This window comes from Cavia porcellus, unplaced genomic scaffold (genome assembly GCF_034190915.1).
Source record: "Cavia porcellus strain 051 isolate PalLab524CR breed Dunkin Hartley unplaced genomic scaffold, mCavPor4.1 scaffold_25, whole genome shotgun sequence".
In the NCBI taxonomy this organism is placed as follows: Eukaryota; Metazoa; Chordata; class Mammalia; order Rodentia; family Caviidae; genus Cavia; species Cavia porcellus.
The window spans coordinates 36,178,294-36,193,107 of record NW_026947508.1 but is presented as its reverse complement, the minus strand read 5'-3'; the positions used below and the strand labels follow the sequence as shown (position 1 = coordinate 36,193,107).

The 14,814-nt window shown below is 45.2% G+C and overlaps 1 protein-coding gene and 1 pseudogene across 2 annotated transcripts in view; one reads left to right on the top strand and one right to left on the bottom strand.

Annotated features, from left to right (window-relative positions):
• The window catches only part of Rnf220 (ring finger protein 220), a 225,331-nt gene that overhangs the window by 94,912 nt on the left and 115,605 nt on the right, over positions 1-14,814 (top strand). The gene's annotated exons all lie outside the window — the stretch shown is intronic.
• The window catches only part of LOC106028707 (large ribosomal subunit protein eL43-like), a 75,254-nt pseudogene that overhangs the window by 57,860 nt on the left and 2,580 nt on the right, over positions 1-14,814 (bottom strand).

Here is a 14,814-nt window from a genome sequence, read left to right as displayed (position 1 = left end):
CCCTGGCTCCCATAGGCTTCTCTGAGGCAAAGACACTGGCTTGGTCCTCAAGAGTCCTGGCTCTCATCTTCCTTCTTCCCTACCTGCCCAGCTAACAAACCTGTAGAGCTTGGAGTTCCTTGGAAACTTTCGGTCTCCTTTGCATCTAAAATACAGCCAAAAATACCTGCCTCATGGAATTCTTATGACAATCAAAAGGCAATAATTGGAGACTATAAAATCCTGAGCCAATAGGATGTCTCAGATTCCCCCTGTACTCTCTAGCCAGTCAAGCGACTCTTTTTGGATAAGGAGGAGACAGAAATGGAGATTTGGGGGCACAAACAGATGGGGACACTGCAGCCCCACACTATATCTCCCCCTAAAAAGGAGTGACTGCTACCCATGCCCAGGCCATGGGACAGACACATGGGGCTGCCTGCCCCTTAAAGGGCTGCATCTGACTTAGAGGGATGCTGTTTGTCCAGTGGCGGGGAACTCTTCTGCCCTCCTGATGCATCCTTCCGCCTCCCACTTCTTCTCTTCCTCTTCTAGATTTCTAATCTTGGCTATGATGGAAGCACAAGGAAGTCTAAGCAAGTTGACAGCTAGTGGCTCTCAAGGCCGAGGGGATTTGTAGTCTCTCCACTTACCCCACCTCTCCACAGCCTAGTAACTCATCAATAGCGGAAATTTGAACAAAGTGGAGAACCTGGGATGAAAGGCAAAACACTGTGGTGATTGGGGTGGGGTGTGGAGGGGAAGGGGGGATGGCTTTAATTAGGGCTTCTTGGCCTCTTTAGTCCTGGGGCTGGTTGGGGTAATCCAGTTAGAGTCCTAGCCTTTCATCTCAGCTGGCTGGCCTCTCTGGGGCCCTGTCAGAGTCTTCAGGGGGCAACAAGTCTTGGGCAGGCCTGGAACGGGATGGGGGCTGGTACCGCACTCACTTCCAGCTGGACGCAGAGGGGGGCGCGGAATGAAGCCCAGCCAGCGCAGCAGTTGGTGGTGGGCAGTGAAGTGGCCGGTGTGGGCGGCTTGGGCACTGGGCGGCTGTCTCCTGACACCAAAAACTCTCTTTATGAAAGGATCAAGTCGGGAGCATTGTTCTCTGGGCCAGGGAACCAAGGGCTCAGAATGCTCTTTTGTGTGGAGGTGCCCCCCCACTCACTCCCCCTTCTTTTTTCTCCCTTTGAGCCACTGCTGGCTGTGCCTCGGTCCCCATGCTTGGGGGGGCATGGAGTGGTGGAGATGGGCTGGGGACAGACAGTCCTGGGGGAGCCATCTGTGCTGGGGTAGGATCCACTGGAGCTGAAAAATTAAACAGCATTTTCAATTAACTTTTCCTCTCTTGTTTGGGGGTGGGTGTGAGGGGGTGGGGTGGGCTGGTCGAATTTAACCTTTGAAAAGCTGCAGTGGAAAGGAGGAGGAGGGAATGACCTTTCTTTCCTGAGGCAGGGCTAGGCAGGGGTGAGGGAAGGTGGAATTGTTTCCTCAGACTGGGCAGGGGACCCTCTCGTGATGAACATTCCTGGGAGCCCTAGGTGTCTGTCCAATGCCAGGTCCCATGGGGAGCCATCAGGTCTGTGAACATCGTGGGGTGAACGTACAGGAGAGATGGACTGGCTACATGGGGTCAGCAGGTAGGCAGAGACTTGGTCCTGAACAGTGAGGTCTTTTGCCCTCCCTTTGAGGTCTGCCCTTTTTCTCTAGCCGTCTCCCATCTTTTCCTTAAGAAATCCTGTTTTTCTCTTCTGTTCTTGGGCTAAATGCACCCAAAGATTGCGCACTTGGGAAAAAGGACTCTGCTTTAGCTGATGCTTGTCCTGGATGAGCTCTGAAGACCTTTCCAACCCTAATCTGTTGGCACTGTAGAATAAAATAAAACATGATCAGAAACTACGGAGCCCAGTTTGTCATAAGTTCCTGGTCACATGGACAGCGCTGCATCCCAAGTCTTCTGCCATCATCCTGAGGTCTGTGAATACCCTGCCTCGAGCATCTGTGCCCTCACTGCACAGAACCACCACAGGGCCTTCATTTGTTCCTGGATCCCCAGCAGTAGAAGACTTCTTCTCACCTGAAGAATACTCTGTAGCTTTTAAAGAATTAATGTAAAGCTTCTTTTAGCCAGTGAGGATAGATAGAAAGGATTAATCTTTCTTTTATGATAAGTAAACTGACGCTTAAAGGAGATTTATTCTATTAAATGAAGCACTCCTAGGGTGGCACATCAGCCTCACACAGGGACCTTTTGCAAACTGTCCGTCCTTACCAGTGATTCTAAAGTTCTCACCCCTCCTATGATACCTTAACCCCGTGCTATGGCACTTTAATGACATGGGATCTCTTCCATGTTCCTTAAGGTAAGTTCCACTCATGGGTGAGAAAATCAGGAAGGCCACTTGAGGTAGCCTGAGGCAAAAGAGGAAATAAATCCAAAGGTGTTGTTTAAATTTCTACCCGCTCTGGTTCTCCTCAAAGCAACAAGGAGATTAGAAAATAGACACAGAGCTGGGCATGGTGGCACATTCCAGTAATGCCAGCACTCAGGAGGCTGAGGCAGGAGAGTTCAAGGGCAACCTGAGTTACATAATGAGTCTCAGGAAGGAGAGGAGAGGAGAGGAGAGGAGAGAGAAAAATGAAAAGAAACAAGATGAGACATGAGAATCAGCTGCTTCTCCAGCTGTTCCAGGACACAGTGGAGCACAATTTTCTTTCCCTAATCTGTCTCTCACCTTGTGTTTCATGTTCATCTGAGGACACTGCTCTAGTCTCAGCTTGGGACTCCTTCCTTTTCCACCAAACTGCTTCACCTGTTCATCACATATGCAAGCTTTTCTTTTAGGACCCCAGCAAGTATTTCACCCCACCCTCCTACCTCAGGAATTCTACTGATTCCCACTGAAAATGCATCCTCTGGTTCTACTTTCATACAGTACTCTGCATTTATACATTGACGGGAGAGTATTTAGTTAAGGGCTCTCTTCCACCAGGGTTTACACACTTTGAGAGCTGTTTTCTCTCTATTTGGTTAACTACTTTGCCCCTCCTGCTTATGGGAGTCACTCAGGGACCCACCATGCTAACTGATGAATGAAAGAAGAAAAGGGAAAGATAGCAATTCACCAAGAAAATGAATGAAATGAAAATCAGATTTCCTAGGGGTAAGAGTGAGGACCGGCTATTGTTTTGAGATCTAGGAAGTTTCTTAAGAACCCCAACAGGCCAAATGATGCAGAGAACACTTTCAGAACTAGGGATGAAAGGGCGTGGCGGTGGAGGTCTTTCTGGTGAGGCAGGAAAGCAGGCAGCCAATTGCAGCTTTCTGCTTCTGTTTCAAAGATGCCTGTCCATTTTGAAGCCCTGAAGACAGAGAAGAACACACAGAAATCTACAGCCAGTTCAGATGAAGGGGGAGGGACTTTGCCTGTTGGAATAGCATCAGATGAGGACACCCTAAAGGGACTGGTTTCAGGAACCAGGAGAGGACAGATCCTGGGGTTTGTGGAGAATAACAGAAACCAGCGGAGAATGAGGAGAACTTTAGTGAAGAGTTAAAAGGGATAAACATGTTTAGCAATAGACTGAGAGTGAGGTGAAGAGGTGGGGAAGACCGAGAGCATGGAGACCCCTAATAAATAAAGGGTGGTGGAGATTCATCTTGCCTCCTACAGGGCAGAGATACTTAGCTCATTTTTTAAATCAGTCTTTAAGAAGAAAAATGACGAAAAGGAATTTGGATAATTAGGAAGTAAATGCAGACTGTGCAAAAATCGTTACCAATAGAAAGCAGGTAAGAGAATACTCAGAAAATGTAAAGGTTTCACAAATCAGCAAGTCAGGGTGACATCCATCATAAGGTATTAAGGCCAGTGTTCTGGGAACATGCTACACGGGGTGCTGATTGAACCACTTATAATTATGTCTGGAAAATCATAGAAAGTAAAAGGGGCCATCAGAAGCCGGGGAAGGTAAAACAGATGTGACTCCTGTCATCTAAAAAAAATGACACAACAGTCCTAAAAATCTTCATCTATTCAGTGAAAGAGGAGAATTTCTGTCATCTCCAGGAGGAAAATAAAACAGTGATGGTGTGTGTGTGTGTGTGGTGTTTGTGTGTGCATGTGTATACGTGTGTGTGCGCGCGCGTGTGTAAGTATGCCTAAGGGCCAAACCACACCAAACAGAATAACACGATGTGATCAAATTGGAAACAGAAAAGCAGATGTGTTGTAATGGGCATGCCACAAGTGGCTGTTGTTAAAGCAGGTTCAGGTTTTTGCTGGTGGTGTAGGTATGTAAATGGAAACTGCACAAAAGAAAAGATCAATGGCAGGGAATGCATTCAGGGCAAGGGATTCCTTCCTGATGAACATTTAACGAGGTCTCCTTTTGGATGAGAAGAAAATAGAATGTAACTGAAGAAGCTGAACGGTGGGTGTGGCCAAGGAATAATACAGGAACTCAAAGAAGTCACAGATTTGAGCACTTGGTTGTGGGAGGCCAGTTGGGACAAATAAACATATTTCGGGGGGGAAAAAAATCCCCTTTTCATAGAAGACAGTCATAGGAAAGCCCTGGAAGCTGTCCTGATGTGGGGACTGCCCGCCCCAAATTTGGGTGTGGAGCACTTGGGACTGAAAGGAGGTGACACATGAGGGGTGGTTTCAAACAGTGTGGGGAAGGCCCCTGGGGCACTTGCTGAGCGGGCGTGGCCTCTCAGAGTAATGATTCTAACTGGCTCCACAGCCCCAGCACCCTATACACTTTTACAAGGTTAAAGCAACAGCTTGAACCTGTATGGGGTGAGCATTTGTTTCCTTTCCAGATTGCCAGCTAATGAGGAAAGATTAAAGGAGCTAAATCTGTTTAGCTTGGCTAAGTGACGGCTGAGGCAGCAGGAGTGGAGGGCATGCTGGGCCTGCCGCCTAGGCTGGAGTGTGGTAAGTGTCTGCAGATTTCAGGAAGGTGTGACCACAGTGCAAGAAGAGTGTCAGACCCAAGTGGCACAAGGAACTCTGCCTCCAGCAATGAGAAGAAGAGCACTGAGCAGCCAGGTGACCTGAGAGGAGAGTTCTCGGGTTGAGAATATCTTGGCGAAGCCAAGGGAGAGATCAGGCTAAGTGACCCAAAGCTCCAAGCACGGTCCCAACAGGCTGCTTTGACTGGCCTCTGCTAACCTCATCTTCAGCTTTCCTAAAGGTCTTCTCTGGCCCACCGCCCCTGCCACAGCCAGTGCAGGGAGTTGGGAGACCAAAAAGATCACCCTACTTTATGGACTATGACTAACACTCTCCGTAGTGGTAACTCACAGCTGTATTTTGAAGATGTCTTCAAAAAATTCTTCCAAGCCTGTGAGATCTGAATCTGTGAGCAGGAAGAACTCCTCCCAAGGTAGGGCAAATGGTGATGTTCAGGGTTTAAGCGTCCCAAGTCTCCCCAAGCCTGGGCCTTGCCCTTTGGGCAAACTTGGCTACCTCTCTCCAACTTTCTGTTGGCAATCTCATGGTTAAACACTTAAACAATCTTTCTTTCTTCTCTTTTCTTTCTCCCCCTCTCTGTTTTTCTCTCTCTTCTTTTCAGAGTTGACAGGGGCCAAATAAAGGCCCTTTTAAAAAAAACACACAAAACAATTTTGTTCCTTCTGAAAGTGATGGAGTGAAAGTGAGTGTAGATTATAGGCCTGCAAGGCGAGGGCCTTCCAGACGGGGGGAGAAGCGGTGACATGATGGGAACCTAATGGCAGTAATTGGCCCTGGCTTTGACAGGGCCCATATCACAGCTCAGGAAAAGAGAGATGTTTAAAGTAAAAATTTACACAAAATTATATGTTTTCGGGGTGAAAAAGACTGTTTGGATTTCATTTTTTTTCTTCCTCTTCTTCCCCCTAGGGCATGTTTCATGGGTCATCCTCTCCTATGTGTATGTGTGTGCATGTATGTGGTGCACACATACACAGACCGTTGTGTCTGTCCACTCAGGTATGTGTGTCCTATCTCCACATCGTCAATGCCTGCTACTTTCCTTCCCTCCTCAAACATAGGCATTGGTTCACTTTGGAAATTTCTCTTTAGGGAATAAAAAAAGCCTAAGAGAAGGAACGGGGAAAAAAGAGCCACTTGAGTTATATGTTAGGCCACCTTTCACAGCTTCAGCACAGCAAAGCTTATCGGGGCTCATTGCACAGCTGAATGGCATTTTGTATTTATCCCTGAGGCACTCGGTCCTCTGTATAACTAAGCAACAGCTTGGGTAATTCTGTCTGTTGGTGGCTGACTCCCACTCTACTCTGTGAGTCCTCTGAGTGCAGGGCCTGCTCACGTTGCTCACTGCCTCCTTCCCAGCTCTCGGCCCTGGGCCCAGGACCCAGAACCTTTCAGTGACTTGTGAAGTAAGTGGCCTAAAATAAGGAATGATTCAGGGAGAGCAGCTGTGTTCGAAGTTCATGCCTTCCTGCGGATAAAATCCTGAGAAACTAGGCTTTTATCCAGGTACTAGGACATCCAGATAACAGCTTCTTCACTGCTTATTGAATGTGGCCTCCCAGAAGGACTTCAGAGGTGGCAGTGAACTACAGTATTGTGTGTTCCTCCTTGGTTTGAGGCACTGAAGACTTTCTCCATGGTGGATGTTGCTGGGAGCTCCACCATCAAACCTCACTGATTCTTTAATGCTAATGGCCGATTCCAGTAGGAATTTCTACTCTTAGCTGGCACTTGAGCATCATGTATGGAACCACGCAGGCAGTCTACTTTTCAGAGTTTCATTGTTTTTTTTTTTTTTTTAACTTTATGTATTTATATTTTTCCTTTGGAGACAGAGTCACTATTTAGTTTGAGCTGGTCTTGAACTCGCTATGTAGGTGTTAGAGGTTTTGGAGTCTGTGTTTACCAGCTGCACATGTACCCTCTACCGTAACCTCATACACTCTTGTTGCAGAGATTGTTGTGTTCAGCATGGGAGGTGGGGCTTGAAGTCAGAAATGAAGGGCTGGGAGCTTGGCGGGGCAGGAGCCAGTCTTTAGGAATAGGTCAGCTGTGCAGAACAAACACAGAAAGGAAAGATCAAGTGAGAACTCTGCCAGGGAGTTTGTAGACGGAAATCAGTTGTGAAAGGTAGGTCCAGGAGGTGGGTGTAGACTGAGGATATGTAGGAGTCACCCACAGGGATCAGACCAACAGCTCATGTCTTCCATCATGACTCAGTGTTGAAGTAATTTCAGCCCAGAATTCCAAGATCACTGAGGAAGCCAGAACACTGAGTAGATGTTTCAGGAGTGGGAGACACGCAGAAGTGTCTAGGATCAAATGGAAATGCTGCTCTTAGAGCTGTGGTGAGTCTGAATATCAACCAATTGTACCAAGTTAGGTACAATTCAGGAGGCAATGCTTACATTGTACAGGTGTAGCTAATGCGCTAAGTACTGTGCTTGTGTAATAATAAGCAGATGACATATAAGTGATCCATCAAACAGATTGACACAGGAGTAGAGAAGAAGAAGTGATCACTTACAGTCAGAACAGATTCTTATAAAGTATTTGGAGTTTCAGAATAATTTTTTTGGTGCCAAAATTTAACAAATACTCTACTCCAGGCATCGCCCTTGATCAAAGTCCTTCAGACCTACTATTTAATTTGAGACATATCCCTCTATATGCTCTATTGAGAGTATGAATAAAGAAAAGAAAATGGCTGACATTTCATTCACAAAATCCCATGGATTGAGAATGCACTCTTGGCAATTTCAGGGTTCTCCCAGCTCTGAGTCTAGAGAAGTAGTTGAAGCTTACAGAATTTCCTCCTATTGACATTTAGCACACTGATGGTAACCTTGTCCTCACACATTACCTCTGTGTAGGAATGTTAATATTGTAAATTACATGCATTTTCCTAAAATACAGTCCTTGTACTTGGCTACAAGTGCCTCCAGGTTTCACCTGGCATGTCATCGATGTTGATCTCATGAGATACTAAAATCTTCAGTACTCCCTTGCTTATGATCTTAGCTGCTCCTCCGTACCTCCTAAAATGATAGCAAAGGAACTATGGGTGGTGTTTGCTTTCTCATCATCTAAACATTGCCTCAAATATGGAATCTCCTAGACTTAGAGGTGATGTGACATGTTTTTAAAGAGACACCCTCATCTAAGTTAAGTGCTAGAGATACATAGTTCCTGCATTAACAGAATTCCTAGTCTATAGACATGGGCCAAAGAGAAAATTTTAATACATTATGGTAAGTACTAAGACAAACATAAGATGCAATATCTCTTAAAAGAAGTAAGCTCCTGCCAGGGGTTTAACTCAGTGACATAAGTGCCTGTCTGGCAAGCACGAGATCATGAGTTCAATCCTCGGTACCAGAAATAAAAGAAGTAAGCTCCTCCATCAGCAGGGACCTTGAGGAAGGCTTCTAAGAGTTGGTAAAGCTTGACATAAATCTTTGGGGGAGGACTCTACTACACAGAGGAAATGTGGCAGGACGCGGGAGGGAGTTCAAGCTGAGGGTGCTATATGATGGTTGAATTTGCAGGATTTAAGTTAACTAATCCTGGACTTCGTTGCTTAATATGTTTAGCATCACCTAAGAAAGTTGTTTTTCTCATTTCCATGAAAGTTGTGTGCAGTGTGTAAGGACAGTGAAAGCCAAGAGTAGTGGTACACACCCCTGTAATCCCAGCACTCTGAAAGGCTGAGACAGGAGGATCACAAGTTCAAGCCCCACCTCGGCAACTCAACAATGTAGGGAGTCTATCTCAAAGTAAAAAATAAAGGGCCGAGGAAATAGTTAGCGTAAAGACCCTGGGCTTAGTCCCCAGCAAACTTTCTCTCCCCAAGTAAAAAACAGGTAATGAGAGAAAGGGAACAGTTTGAGGAACCACTAAAAAAAAGAATATGCAAATAAAATATAGAGACGGAAAAAGAGAAAATAAATCAATACTTACCGAGAGTTTATTATGTATCCAGTAGTTTTATAACCTTATTTAATGCATTATTTCCAATTCATAAATTAAGAAAATGTACTTCAGAGACATAAATGAATTTCTTTACACTAACTTTAACCTTTCCTCCTGTCTTGTCTCCCATTCCCACTCTAATTCTACCCCAGCCCTCTCTATCAAGTGACCATTGCCTGTTCACCACTAGTTTGTATCTCCCACGGACGCTCTGCCCCTTTTCACTCACCATGGCGATTCCTCAACCTGCTCCAGCACGCTGCAATCACTGTCTGACCTTTTCTTCCTCCTCAGCTCTGCCATCAGTGAACCACAGCAGATCTCAAATGCATTCACGTCTCAGTTTCTCTGCAACCATCTTTCATGAGGCCACCTTCATCTGTCATTCGTCACTGCTGGAATAGTCTTCTGATTTCTCTTTTCCTCCTATCCCAGCCTCTCCACTTGGCAGCCCAAGAGTCTTGTGAAGATGCGTGACCTCTAGAGTCAAGCCCATAACACTTAATTTGGCAAAGACCTGCTCCCATTTACCCTGACTCCCTCATCACCTTGGGGTCTTACTCAGTTCACCGCCAGCCCCCCACTTCCTTGCATGACTGGTTCCTTCTCATTCTTTAGGTTCTAGCTCAAGTGCCATTTCCTCAAAGAACACTTCCCAGTCCATGTAGGAAACTGTGGTGTGCATCTAAATGTATATTTAACTGTTTAACATCTGTCTCCTCCACTAAGTACAAACTGTGTGAGAGCAACACCCTCATGATCTACAGGCTCCACATCTGCAGGTTCAACCACATGCACCTCAAAAATATTTTCTTGAACAATTGTATCTGTTCTGAACACATAAACATTTTTCTTGTCATTAGTCCCTAAACAATACAATATAGTAACTATTTACATAGCATTTACATTGTATTATAAGTAATTTAGAGATAACTTAAGGGAAATTATCTTTAGTAAGGGAAGACGTGTATATGTTCCTTGCAAATACTACGCTATTTTTGTATAAGGGGCTTGAGCTGGTACCTACAGGAGTCTAGAGCTGTCTCCAGAGAATATGAAGAGATGATTCTATGACACTTGTTCTCTACCGAATCATCAAAACGTTGCATAACACCAATGCACAGTAGATATTTGTATGTTCTATTTTAGTAGGTTCCATATATTCATTAAAAAGAAGTACTAAGTGAGCTTTTACTCTTCAGAATAAAGAAGAGCTTGAAATTAAACTCTCCCCTTCCCAATGTCAGAGCCTGTGTTTTTCCTCTTCACTGTACCCTCTTTCGATGAGTGAAATCTAACATGTGCCATGAAGCAGGCTTGGAGTTTGTCCCAAAGAGGGGACAGAGAGCCTTCAAAACTTAATACTCCTGGGCATGGTGGTGCACACCTATAATCCCCAGCACTTGGAAGGTTGAGGCAGAAGGATCATCATGAGTTCGAGGCCAACCTGGGCTACATAGTAAGTTCAAGGCCAGCCTGAACTGCATAGTGAAATCCTGTCTCAAAAGACAAAATAATAATAACAATAATCCTGAATACAAAGCAAACCCTTTTAAGATGAGGGTCATGTTCTCAGTGTTGATCAAGTGCTTGTCTCAGAGAAGGTGCTCAGTAGGTAAGGATGGAGAACACAAATAAGCCAGGAGAAGTTCTGGGGCTCCTCCCATGAGTCAGTGGCAGAAGCCCTGAGGGGCAGAGGGACTGCAAGAGCAGACTTGGCAGAGTAGGGAGGGGTGGAGGGAAATGAAGATTAAGCTTGGAAAGGACATGCAGAGAAAGACAGTCATCAATAAGCCTGCTGTGTTTTTATACAATGAGAAGTTTGTTCATTCAGACATTTATTTATTTAATCATTAATTTAGTCAACAAATAGCTATTTAAAACTTACTATACATCAAGCACTGTGCTAGGCAATGAACATATGATAACAAATCAAAGGCAAAAAAGGAAAATAGATAAGAAAGCAGATATTAAAATGTAGTGTCGTGCCAGGCATTTAATTCAGTGGCATAAGTGACTGCCCAGCAAACGCAAGGTCATGAGTTCGATCTCCGGTACCAAAAAAAATAAAATAAAATGCAGTATGATTAGTACCATTATCAAAGTCAGCACAGGGTGCTGTGGGGCTTTCAAAGTAGAGGCACTGAAGCTTCCTAGAAAAAGTAACACCTCGATTGCATCCTGCAGAATGAGGATACAGGTATCAGCCTGAGCCAAAGCCAGAGAAAAGATATTCTAAGTGCAGAAAGTAGTGTGTGCAAAAGCCCAGCAGGAAAAGACAGAAGTGTTCAGAAACCTATAAACAGTGCTGCATAGTGGAAACAGTAGTTCTGGGAGCAGGGGGCTCCATGCAGGCTGGTAAGAGACCCCAGTTGGGAGCCTCCTTTACATCCTTCACCTTTGTCTCTCCATGCAGAGAGAATAGACAGTGTCAAAATCAAGTTCAGGTAGTCACTGTGGTCCACAGAAGGTGTAAGAGGGGAAAGTGACGAGAAAGCAGAGTTGGAATCATAATGCTGCAACAAGTTGTTCTGAGCTGTGATTGCCAGAATAGAGTAAAACAACTTCTGCAGGGTGCCCGGTAAGCACTGAAAGGTTTTGGTTGGGAATATGGTAGTGGTGGGGACATAGTTGGGTCCATATATTAAACATAACCCTTGGCTTCTGTGAAAATGAGTCAGCAGAAATATGTCCAGAAGACACCATATTTTTTGTCTAGAAAGCTTTCTTCAGATTGGGAAAAAAAATAGAATGGTAGGAAAATACTGAAGCCCAGCGCCCTCTGTCTCTGTCTCTGTCTCTGTCTCTGTCTCTGTCTCTGTCTCTCTGTCTTTCTCTGTCTCTTTCTCTGTCTCTGTCTCTGTCTCTCTCTCTCTATCTGTGTGTGTGTGTGTGTGTGTGTGTGTGTGTGTGTGTGTGTGTGGCTGGCTGGCTGGCTGGCTGCCTATTGGTTGGTCTGTCTGTCTGACTGTCTTTAAGGAAATGTTCCATGAGACTTAACTGACCTTTGTAGGAACTGAGCTCCTGGGGACTTGCCTCATCTACCCTTTGGCTGCAGACTTCTTTGAATGACACATTTAAGTCCTGCCTCTTATCAATCTTAACCTAAAACTTTAAAGCCAAGTCTTTCCTTTTCCTCTTTCCCCAGACAGATTTAACAGTTCCATTCTATGAATTACATATCACATTGAACACAACAACCGCATTATAATTATGGTCCTTTTTATTTGTCTTCTAAACTAGACTATACTGTCCTCACGGTCCAATCCAAGGTTTCTGGTATCTTTGACATTAAGGTAGGAGTCATAGTAAACAATAGACACTAATGAGTAACAGATTGTAACTTATTAGAACACTAGTAAACTGAGATAGTCTAATACTGTGAAATTTAATAAATGTAAATTTCTGTACTTGGATCTAAAACTATAGCCACACCAGTACAGAATAGGAAGGTAAGGTGATTCATTCAGCAGTCATCTCTTGAATATCAAGTCCATGCCAAGTACTATCTCAACACTAAGGTGACACATTCTTTGCCCTCAGGGAGTTTATAATTTATCAGGATTACAGACTCTGAACAAGTAACCAAGTGGAAATGAAATTCTCTAGGGAAAATAATGTAGTGAGACCTAGCCTGGCCTAGACATCAAGTAGGAAAAGTGATATATATGCTGACCTGAAAGACATTTTCTAGGTAAAGTCAAGGGTCAGGGGGCCTCAGGAAAGAGCTGGAATGGAAGGTGTGATTTTTAGTAATCTCCGCTATATCATTCCTCTTAGTAAGCCCTCCCTGATTTTTTTTTTTTTTTTGTCTTTTTCATTTTATCGGTACCAAGGATTGAACTCACGACTGCCTGCTTGCAAGGCAGGTGCTTATGCCGCTGAGCTAAATCCCCAGCCCCTCCTCCCTGATTCTTGTGCAGTCACATCTCCTCCTGGAGCAACAAGGATCATGCTGCCATTACTCAGTGAATGCCTGTTTTCCCCTCCACACCATGTAGATGTGGAGAAATCTATCTGTGCTCATCAGCTATCCCCATGCTTAGACAGTACCTGGGAAGAAAGGAAACATTGAGAAATTCCCATCCACTGAACGAACGACAGAGTACATGAATGAACGAGCAGGTGAATAAATGAGAGGGTAGGCTTTTCAGAAGGAAAGACCAAGCATCAAGGATTGACGAGTCTAGGAACATAGTAAGAGAGGGATGTGGTGTTTGAGAAAATCTGAGGATGGAACAACAAAGTAAGATGGCTGCCACCTTAGCATTTACTACAGAAAATCTTGTCTCTACTCTGCCCTGGCCAGACCAATTCTAGGGTGCTGTATTCTTTTCTGAGGGCCACTCTTTAGAAAGGACTGTGACAAATATTTGCAAACATTTCCATATGGGAAACTCTATCACGTAATGGAAAAATCATGGAATTTCTGAGTCAGATAGACATGCATTTGAATTCCAACTCTACCATTTCCTAGCTGAACTGGTCCAATCACTTAACTTGTGAAAGCCTCTTTTCCTATCTATAAAATAGAAACAATAACAAAGTGATATGAAAAATACCTAACATAGTGCCTAGCACACAATAGGTACCCAGTAAATGCAAGTGCCACATCTGATGGAACTCTAGGCTATCTGAATTAAGGAAGGCTTCTCTTCTCCTGAAGAAAAGAAAGACTCTGACTGAGGGGGATTGGCAATAACTGGACACAGCACAGTGCTTGACTCTATGCATGAACAGGGAGAAGCAAACAGAACATGGTCCAAAGTCTAAACCAGGAATTTCCCTCCTGGGAAAGGGCCTTTTATGGCTGATCTCACCTTCCAAACAAGCACGTAACACCTGGGAAACACCTCTGATCATTTACCCACTTTGGAAAAGAAGAAACCTATGGTGTGGTTTAGAATTTGCTCACATATTTAAACAATCTCTGAGAACCTACCATCCACAAATAGAGGCTTGGGCAAGTTAAGAGTCTGTATGCATTCGTGGGCAGTCACAAGTGCGTGCACACACTTAGGCATGCAACAAAGCATGTACCCACGCTGGCCTTGGAATTTGGCAGTAACAACCACAGCAGCCCATCCGGTGGGTAGCCTTGGGTATGGTAGGACCAGGAAGGGAGAAGAAAAGGGAGGGATGAGGAAGAACATATGTTGAAAAATAAACACTGCCTCCTGCTAAATGGTCTAGAAAGCATCTGTAAGAGGGGCTCTGGGCTATGGGGTTTCTGAGGATGGTTAGTGCGGGAATGTTTTGTCTGTCGCATTGGGGCTGGGGGCTTTCACATCCTGCCCACTGCCACATCTGGGGAAGTCATCTGTGCTGGGCTGATGGCTCCCCGAGCTCTCCTGCTTTAATGGCTCGTGGTGCCGCAAGAAGTGGCCCCGTAATGGCCATTCCAGGTTGCCCTGGGGAAGAGCTGGGGGCAGGCCCCAGGCAGCCTGCTTGCTTTCACCCCACCAGAAGTCATGCACCAGCTTTTGCCCCTCCTTGCCTAGGTGAGCAACTGAGGAGGGGTACCTCCAGCTGTAGGGAAGTGGAGGGACTGGAGGGCTGGCCTGGGAGGGCACTGGCCTTGAGTGGGGAAAAGCGTGGTCCTGCTCTTCCTGGCTGCCCATCCCCTTGCTAAGGCCCTGGCTTCTGAGTCCATCATCATTTTCTTTCTTCTGGTGCAGCTCTGTCTCATCTTTGTGCAAGTGAAGGAGGTTCAGGGTTATGGGGTCACTTCCAAGACAAGCAGTGCAGAAAGGGCAGGCGTGCAGCGTTTCAAAAGAACTGCCTCACCTTGCGAAGCATGATATTAGGGAGCTGTGTCAAAGGAGAAAGCAGAAATATGCTGAGGGGTTCTAGGAGCTCCTGCCCTTGCTGTGTCCCT